The sequence below is a fragment of the Uloborus diversus genome, chromosome 1, assembly GCF_026930045.1.
Source record: "Uloborus diversus isolate 005 chromosome 1, Udiv.v.3.1, whole genome shotgun sequence".
Classification (NCBI taxonomy): Eukaryota; Metazoa; Arthropoda; class Arachnida; order Araneae; family Uloboridae; genus Uloborus; species Uloborus diversus.
Genome location: NC_072731.1, coordinates 9,620,188 through 9,630,619, shown reverse-complemented (window position 1 = coordinate 9,630,619; position 10,432 = coordinate 9,620,188).

Below are 10,432 nucleotides of genomic sequence, written 5' to 3'. Positions count from 1 at the left end.
ATGAAAACCCTTCAATTTAATGGCTCGCGTGGAATTTTTTTCTCTGATATTATTTAATACCTGCTCTTCCTAGCTGCAAAAAACTACAGGATGACCAGGCTTGATTTGTGAAAGATCTTTTAATTTCCTTTTTCGAGTTGATATACTTAAGTCAAAATGGGCTGATGTCACTCTTTAAGACATTTCTCTGGAATTAGTTTGATCTGGACACAATTTTAATTTATTCTCTTAATAATCCCCATTATTTCTTACTTCAAGGGGTTTTCTTCTACTTTCGCCCCTTTACCCTTTTTATCCCTAGATCTGCAAAAAATGGGTATAAATAGTAAATAAGCTCTTTATTTTAAAAGATTACAAACCTTACTTAACATAATTTAGTGATGAAATGTGGTTTGGGGCTGTTTGAACGCTGGGCTCAAGTAGCCCCATTTAAGGCAACCATTACACTTTTACTAACTTATATTACTTATTGTGTTAATTATATAGCTATAACCTTAAAACACTGTTATTTTCCTAAGCAAAAATGCAAACGTAAGAGCAAATGCAAAAAGAATGCAAACATAAAACTATCTTGACCTAGATGATATTAGATGTTCCCATGAACTTACATGTAAAAGTTTGCAGACACAAAAAACTACTTAAAATAATTAAAATACACCACCAGCTCAGTTATTCCATCCGAGGACTGCAGTTTCGTGCTTTTTAGCACTCATCAGCCTGGAATAGGAATCACATGAGCTGGTGGCGAAAATCCTCTTAAGGGAGCCAAGAGAGCCAAACAAACTGGTTGCTAATGTAGAATTAGAACAAAGATGAGTGACCGCAGCAATGGTGCGGTTGAACTCAAAAATTGATAGCAAGGCATGGTATTTTGTAGTAAGTAGTTTGTTTCTTACTACAAATATAAAAACTACTGTTTTGACAACTTGCAATCATAACCTCAATCAGAAAAAGGCGGAAATAGCAGAAACTTTGTTTCATGCTCCAACCTCTAACTAGTACTGCTACCTGCCATTGAGATTTTTTTTTAAGTCTATACATTGAGTTATATAGGTCCAGGACGGATTTTAAACACTTTTCTCTCATGGGTTCAACTATCCCCTGGAGACTCAAGTAATCCCACTTTACGGTACTTTTGTTGAGAATTTTGTTCATAGGAGACATAAATATTTCTAATTAAATAAAATTTAGAAATGGTTGTTAACTAGCATTTAAATAAAAAAAATTCTACAAAAATTGTTGAAAAACATTCATTTGTTGAGCTTTCCTCCAATTAGCATGAAAAAAACTTAATTGTTTCATCGTCCGCAAACAAATGGTATTTGTGAGTTATTTGAGAAAACAATGGGGTCGTTTCCAAAATTTTTTTTAATATTTTTTTTTATTTTTTTTTAAATTAGACACAAAAAGAAACTCCCTATGCATTACATAGTATCACATACGGCCAGAAGGTAAGAGGCACAACAGTACAAAATACACAAAATAAAATGAGCACAACATACAAACAATTAACAACGAATAAAGAAAAAAAACACACACATACAAAAAGGTCAAACAACTGAATAAATAAAACGTTTAAAAAGAGAAAAAGTCTCGACGCTCTGAACCAGAGCAGAAGGAACAGGAGGCCAAGAAATGGACAACTTCCTCAGCTCCCGCATAAGAATTTCTCTCTGTTGGTTAAAACAATTGCAACGAAACAACAAGTGTTCTGGGTATTTTTTTCGGAAGGAACATGCTTAAAAACTTTCATTGTTTACATTTTTTGCCGATGACATCACAAATGATGAAATGCCATTCTGTGTTACCATTCACACAGCAAAATATTTAATTCTCATCTTTACTCACGTGTATTGGCAACGATATGGTTGACAGCAAGCGTAGAGCGCAATTTTAATTCGTTCCTTGATTATCATAACGTGGAAGCGTGGTAGAAAGATGCGGCAAAGAGCATCATTTGTGATGTCATCAAGACCACACCTTGTTTGCAAAATCGGACATTTTAAAAAATCAATTAAAAAATAACTATTGGGAAAATGAAAGAATTTTCTGGATCCATGTTTTTTTTTTTTTTTTTTTTTTTGCTTATTCTATCAATTTCAGTGACTAAAAGTACTACGCAACAACAAAGTTTTTTAAAGGAGGAAATCATATCAGAACAAATAAAGTGGACACATTAAAGCAAACCATTCAAAATTTATAGTCCGAAACATTTATTGTATCATTGGAAAAAATCACGAATTGCTTTTTGTCCTCACTTGACCTAAAATTGATGTTGCTCTGACTTTCCAGATTGCCTTGACGGCGAGAATAAATTAACTCGTTGTTTTAGTGTTAATTAAGATGACAATATTTTTGTCGCCATATTTACAAATCTTTGCGTTCATTCTAGGCTCAACTTAAGCAACTTTTACTTTTAAACAAGAAGTTCTGTCTAGAACTAGACGAGCCTACTTTCCCGTATACCGATACTACTTTCTAGTACCTGATCAATGTTCTCAAAATAGCTAAAATCGCAAATTGTTTCAAACATATTTTTCCAACATTTTAAGCTACTTTCTAGGAATAAAATATTCCTCACTCATCTAAAAAAATTAGATTAAAAAAAAAAAAAAAAAAAAAAAACAGAACAAATAAAATAGCAGCAACTTTTAAACAAAGCAGCTAATACACTTTTTTCCATTAAAAAAAATTCTTCAACAGCTTTCAAAACGAAAAAAAATAATAAAAATTAATAAGCTCATTAAAATAAATACATCCTATCAAAAAAAATCGTTTCTTTTTCCCCTGTTGCCAAAAATAATTTTTTAAATGAATTAATGCACTTATCAAGATAAATAAAAACAATAAAATGTCAACATAAAGAAATACTTTTCATGATCAAAAAAAAAAAAAAAAAGTCGTCTGCGCGTATCTTTATGTAGAAACATAAATGACTTCGAGTTTATTCACTGAAAACTGAATACCTAAATAAAAACTTTAGCGTTAAAATAAAAACAAATCACATCAACAATAATTATTTCACAGTTAAAACCATAGCGTCGGAGTCGAATATCCAAGAATCGGAGTCAGTCATTTGTCCGTTTATAAATTTTTGCCTAAGCTAGGAAGTCATAGTCGAAGTCGGGGAGTCGGAGTCCGATTATTTGTCGGGCACAGGAGTCGGATTCGGATTCAGGTGCCCCTAAATTCTCGCAGTCGGAGTGTGGAGTTCGGCGTCAAGAGCTATTTCCAACAAAATTTGTTTGAAGTAAATCCGCCTTCAAGTACGGAATCTACATTGACTTTCAGTTTCCCCGTAGGGGCTAATGTTAAGGGATTTGAACTGTTCAAAATTGAACAGAAAATTGTTCAAATCAAAAAGATATTTTATATACAAGTTTTTCATCAAAAGCTTTTTCCTACAAAGTTTGTTTGAAGCAAATTCGCCTCACAGTTCGGAATTGCCTTGAATTTCCCCGTAGGAGCTAATGTTAAGATTTTTTGAACTGTTCAAAATTGAACAAAAAATAGTTCAAACCAAAAAGCGAAATATGGGAATGAGGTGTCCTTGCCGAGATCTTTCGAACAAAAAAAAGTTTGTTCGAAACGGACTATTCATTCAAAAGTTATTAGGGGGGGGGGGACAGACAGACAGACCGACAGACAGACAGACATTTTTCCCCATCTCAATACCCTTCTTTCCAATTTTTAATTTTTCGATATTTATTTAATTATTTTATATATTTTTGACTTTTTTTTGTTTTTCGGGATATTTTTAAGATGCATTAAGCATTCTTTCATGCTTTTTTCTTCTTTTTTTGATTTTTACTGGGAAAGTAGGCTAAAAAGGTGGTTGGGAGAGGGTGGTAAAGTTACGTTTTTTTTTTTTTTTTTTTTTTTGGACAAACATCATTATAGATTAATTCAAAAAGCAAAATTTCATCTCACAGCAAAATTTCGAGATTATTGATTCCCATCGTTTAAGATTGACAAGAAATAGAAACCCATACCTTAATACACTAAATAATCTTTATGACAAGTAAGTGCACTCACTGGTAGATATCGGCCGAAAAATGTTTATTAGCTTATCCTAATAATCATTTCTTTTTTCTTGGATATGCCTCGTATTACTTATTCTAGAAAATTCTCGGTCATAATATGACGAGTAAAAAATATCTTATTCATTTCCATTCCATTCCATTTCGAGAAACAAGGAACTCAACAAAGAGGGTAATATCACAATTGCGAAAAACATAATTTCAATCCAAGAAGTTGAAATTCAAATTAATGTGCTGGATGCTGGTTGTTTTTAATGACTTTTTTTAATTGAGATAGCTGTGAATATCTTGAGTGATATGGTTTAGTTCTAAATCTATCCCGTTTGCTGATTGAACTTGGTTGATTTTTTTTTTTTTAATAACATGACCTGTGGGGTTTTAATGATTAATGCTCCACCGTTTTGGAATCAGTTGATTCGGAAATATATTTACTGCTAATATATATTTGTTGAATGATTATTTAGACCTGACATGCTTAAGTTGCAGTAATAACTGCAGTGAGGTGGCGAAAAATAAAAATGACAAGCTTCGCGTTCTTTATTTCAACTCTACTCTCCCTATATATATATATATATATATATATATATATATATATATATATATATATATATATACATATACATATATATATATATATATATATATATATATATATATATATACATATACATATATATATATATATATATATATATATATATATATATATATATATATATATATATATATATATATATATATATATATATATATATATATATATATATATATATATATATATATATATATATATATATATAATTTTCAATTCAAATCTTCTGTACTAATAATAAAGCTGAAAGTCTACCTGGATCTCTGTGACGCGCATAGCACCTAGACCGTTCGGTCGATTTTCATGAAATTTGGCAAAGTTAGTTTGTAGAATAGGGGGTGCACCTCGAAGCGATTTTTTGACAATTCGAATTTGTTCTTTTTCTATTCCAATTTTAAGAAAATTTTACCGAGCAAATTATCCCAACGTGGAATAGTAAATTATGGAATTATAACGTGGAAACGTAACATGGGCGAGCCATTTAACATATCGAATGGGCGAGAAATTCATTATCCATTATTTGTGGACGAGGCCATAGGAAACCCTGTTGGAGGTCCGTAGCGGTTCTGACGTGCAAATCCATTATTTGTCAATATACAGGCGAACCAAATGATCTTTTAATTTTCTACTACGGCCAAAGCCGTGCGGATACCACTAGTTAACTAACTGAAGTTAACTAAAGTTAGTAACAACTAGTTAGCTGTTTCTGACTAATGACTGCTGAAAGAAGCTTATTTAAAATATAACCTGTCATATTAGATATTTGCCTTAACCAGACAAAATTGAGCAATTTTAACTTTTTCACTGTTTTTTTTTTTTTTTTTTAATTCCAAGGTGAAGTATTCAAGCTCTAAAACAAATACCACACTTCCGGATTTCGTTCTTCAATTTTCCTCTGTGTATCGCTCATTCAGCGAACATGGAAACTTCTGAAATAAGGCGTGGATAAGTGATAGCTCCTGACAGCCAGACTTTAGTCACATTTCTTTTAGCATTTACCACACTGTACATTATGATTTTCATTTAAATAAAAGCAATATGATGCGTACGAAATTTTTGCTATATTTGATTCAAATTGTATTAAAGTTTATTGAGCAATCACATTGCTTTTTGTTCTCATTTGACTGTTTTGAATTCATATGATTTTATTTTCCCTCCGCCTCTCTCTGCAGCACCACAGTCGACCGGCACCTCACAACGTTGCTCCTCTAGCGAAATCCGTCTCCAGGTTACGTCTATATTCTACACACACACGCATACATACACACCTACATACACACACACATACACACACACTCATGCCTGCACACAGACATAAACACACACGTCATTGCGAAAATCATATTTCGAATTCCAGATGTCAAAGTTCAAATTAATTTTTAAACTTTTTGAATACATTTTAAATTTGGCAGGAATTAAAGCGAGGCATTTTAGCTATACAATTTTTTATCACCACATCTGTTTTCCATACAATGGCTTTCCACCACTGTTCCAGAAAACCACTGGAACAGTGGTGGACACCCACGTACATACACACCTACATACACACCTACGTACATACACACCTACATACACACACACACCTACACACACACATACTCACACACTCATGCCTGCACACAGACATAAACACACACGTGATTGCGGAAAACATATTTCGAATTCCAGATGTCAAAGTTCAAATCAAATTTTAAACTTTTTCAATACATTTTAAATTTGGCAGGAATTAAAGCGAGGCATTTTAGCTATAGAATTTTTTATCACCACATATGTTTTCCATACAATGGCTTTCCACCACTGTTCCAAAAAACCACTGGAAGAGTGGTGGAAAAATTACATAGCACGGGCTTGTTTTTCGGATTAACTGAGATCAAAGACAATTCGGATATTCGAAAATCCGGATAATCCAGACAATACGGCTAATACGCAATACATGCTCTTAAATAAATAGACTATCTTTTTATTGCAGCAAAAAGCAATACTTTGTATCAAATCCTTATGTGATTGTATAGTACAATCCACAATTAATCATTTATAGTTCAGCTGCAGTGGTGTCGGACTGACGCTCTAAGTACATACGTCATGATGTTAGTTATATTATTATAATTTATAACGCAACATCTGCAAAAATTGTACATTTAATCAAAAAATAAGCGAGTGTTTGGGTTAGTTACCGTTTTGCCTATCATAATTTAAAATGATTTTTTAACGATTATGATACTTTTTAAATGATCTACATATCTATCTTCTTTATCTTTATCTTTACTAATAGTAAAGCTGAAAGTCTCTCTGATGTCCGGAGGATGTCTGTAGGATGTCTGTGACGCGCATAGCGCCTAAACCGTTCGGCCGATTTTCATGAAATTTGGCACAAAGTTAGTATGTACCATGGGGGTGTGCACCTCGAAGCGATTTTTCGAAAATTCGATGTGGTTCTTTTTCTATTCCAATTTTAAGAATAAAAAATATCATAAGATGGACGAGTAAATTACGAAATTATCATAACGTGGAACCGAAACATGGGCACAAGCCGATTGGCGAGATACGAAATTATCATAACGTAGAACCGTAAGATGGGTACAAGCCAACTGGCGAGAAAATTCACCATACATTATTTGTAAATATACAGGCGAACCAAAAGACCTTTTGATTTTTCTATTACGGGCAAAGCCGTGCGGGTATCACTAGTTCCGAATAAAAGGAAACCGGATAAATTAGATTCTACTGTTATTAAAAAATATATATTTTTTTTCTGCCTCTGTCAAAGAGAGCCTTTACTGAAGAATTCATTTTAAAAATTAGGCATCCGTCTCAAAATGGGTGCTTTTTTTGCATAAGTTATCAGCTTTTTGCTAAAATATTGAATGATTGAACGTTTAAGACATATAGTCACACTTTCCGAAGTATAGCGAATCATTAAAACAAACATTGCGCAGAATTAAGCTAAGTTCCGACATGAATGGTACTTGGCTAATATTTATGACTATTGCGACTTCACGGTAATTGTGTATAACAAATATTAAACGATATTTAACATAATTTTGAAAATAAAAGAGGGGAATGGCCACTTTTGAATCACTCTGTAACTGAATTTTACGAGGTTTTTTTCTTTGAGAAAAAGCAGTGCTATTTCTAATTAAAGTTGAGTATTTCCAGAACACAAAATTTTCTTGCTATTTCTAATTTAAGTTGAGTATTTCCAGGACACAACATTTTTTCGCTATTTCTAATTTGAGTAAAATATTTCCATTACACAACATTTTCTCGCTATTTCTAATTTGAGTAAAATATTTCCAGGACACAACATTTTCTCGCTATTTCTAATTTGAGTAAAATATTTCCAGGACACAACATTTTCTCGCTATTTCTAATTTGAGTAAAATATTTCCCGGACACAACATTTTCTCGCTATTTCTAATTTGAGTAAAATATTTCCAGGACACAACATTTTCTCGCTATTTCTAATTTGAGTAAAATATTTCCCGGACACAACATTTTCTCGCTATTTCTAATTTGAGTAAAATATTTCCAGGACACAACATTTTCTCGCTATTTCTAATTTGAGTAAAATATTTCCAGGACACAACATTTTCTCGCTATTTCTAATTTGAGTAAAATATTTCCAGGACACAACATTTTCTCGCTATTTCTAATTTGAGTAAAATATTTCCAGGACACAACATTTTCTCGCTATTTCTAATTTGAGTAAAATATTTCCAGGACACAACATTTTTTCGCTATTTCTAATTTGAGTAAAATATTTCCAGGACACAACATTTTTCGCTATTTCTAATTTGAGTAAAATATTTCCAGGACGCAACATTTTCTCGCTATTTCTAATTTGAGTAAAATATTTCCACGACACAAAATGCTCTTGTCCAAAACTGTAGGTATGAGAATAAAAATTCATGTTTAACTAGTATGTTGCGGCCATCACGAAACATTCGTCTATATATTTCTTATGAATTCTGACCCCCTCCCATGCTTGAGGAGAAAGCAATATCCCCAGAAAAAATACAACTACGCACACAAAAAAACTTGAGGACCTTCCCAATTTAAGAATTATCGCAAAAACAAAGCAAAGACCGAAAATTGAAAGTTATTTTAAAACTTGAATTAAGTACAAATATTTTATTTGTCCAAAAAAATAAGATGGTAACAGTTAAAAATTTTAAATCTTTGGGGTAATATTTCCGATTATTTCCATACAATTAAAATAAATTCCGATTGGTGCCAAAATTGAAAAAACGCTTATTTACATTTCGGTTCACATTTACTCCAAATTTCATCCAGAACATAGCATTACTTTTTGATATAGAGCACTCACAATGAAAAAGAAAGAACGTTCAATTGCGCCACTCCTTTTTCAGCTCTTGACGCCAAAATAAAATCAGCTCTTGTTCCTTCTAAAGGGATACTTGTCTATAAATATTTGTTTGATTCTGTTCATTATTTCTTGAGATATAGCAGACAGAAGTGAGGACAAAAAACGTTCTATAGGTCAGTCCCTGTTAGGGATATTGACACCAAAACTGAATCAGCACCTGTACACGTTAAGGGCAACATATGGATCAAATTTTGGTTGATTCTGCCAGTTACTTCCTGGGGAATAGCACTATATAACTGAAGAAACTTTCCATTGCCGCTACTCCCTTGAAGGAATTCACGCCAATAACCAATCTGCACAAGTTCACATAAGGGTACATTACGTTTGATTTCATGCGGTAGTTTTTGCTCTAGAGTGGCTACAAAAACCGGTCACACACATACGAACACACAAACACACACACACAAATACACAGACATTTTCCAAAAATGGTCGAAATGGACTCAGCACACCTCAAAACGTTCGAATTCGTCAAAATTCGAAATTAGAAACTTTCTTCTATATATTTGAAAAAGAAAGAAAGTAAAAACAACAAAAATCAACAAAAAATTCGATGAAATGCCACAAAATAAGAGCACGTGAATTCACCAGTCGTTTTACGCTAGGAAACGGCGTAGTGTAGATTCGAACATTAAAATGACGTATCTGATCCGCTTCTTAAGAAGTGTTTAATATTTGAAACGATTTAAACAGTCTCAGAAAATGATTTAACTATCTTCAAACATCTTTTGACAAAGAAATAATTTTCTTTCTACATAAACTGAAACGAAATTCTTCAAAGCGAAAATTTGTTATGAGTCTTCGAAAACTTTTACACGCTGGTAAATTAATCTTAGGAGGAACGCAGAAACAATTTCTCATTGTGCTGAAAATAAACGACTTTTAGAAGTTTGCGGTGAAAAATAATCTCAAGTTTTGTGATTGTGGTTAACGAAGAAAACACAAACGGAAAAAAAGTAAAAGTTTAATTTGAACTCTGCAGTCAAATCATTTCTATCAAAAAGTTTGATTGAGAGCCTAAAGTTCTCATTTCCCATCTAGTTAATTGCTAGCTTATTGTTCTCTGGAAGCCATTAAGAATAGTTTCTATGGGAAATTTTTAAAAGTTCGGAACAATACCGATGTTCCATTTGGAAACTTTTTCGTTTCGGGAACATTTCTGCTTTTAAACACTTTTTTGAATAAACTTTCTGAAAAAAAAAGTCCATTAAAAAATTATTTATATCACGTATTAAAGATACAATACCTATATTTTGTAAAACAAAGCTTGAATGCAGTTTATTTTAAAATGTAACGATAAACCTTTTATTAAGGAAATAAATTTTCAAAAATTCGTTAAATGTTTTCGTTTTTTTCTCTCTTTAGTTGTAATTTTATAAATGACTTTAAAATGCATAAATAACATGATTTATA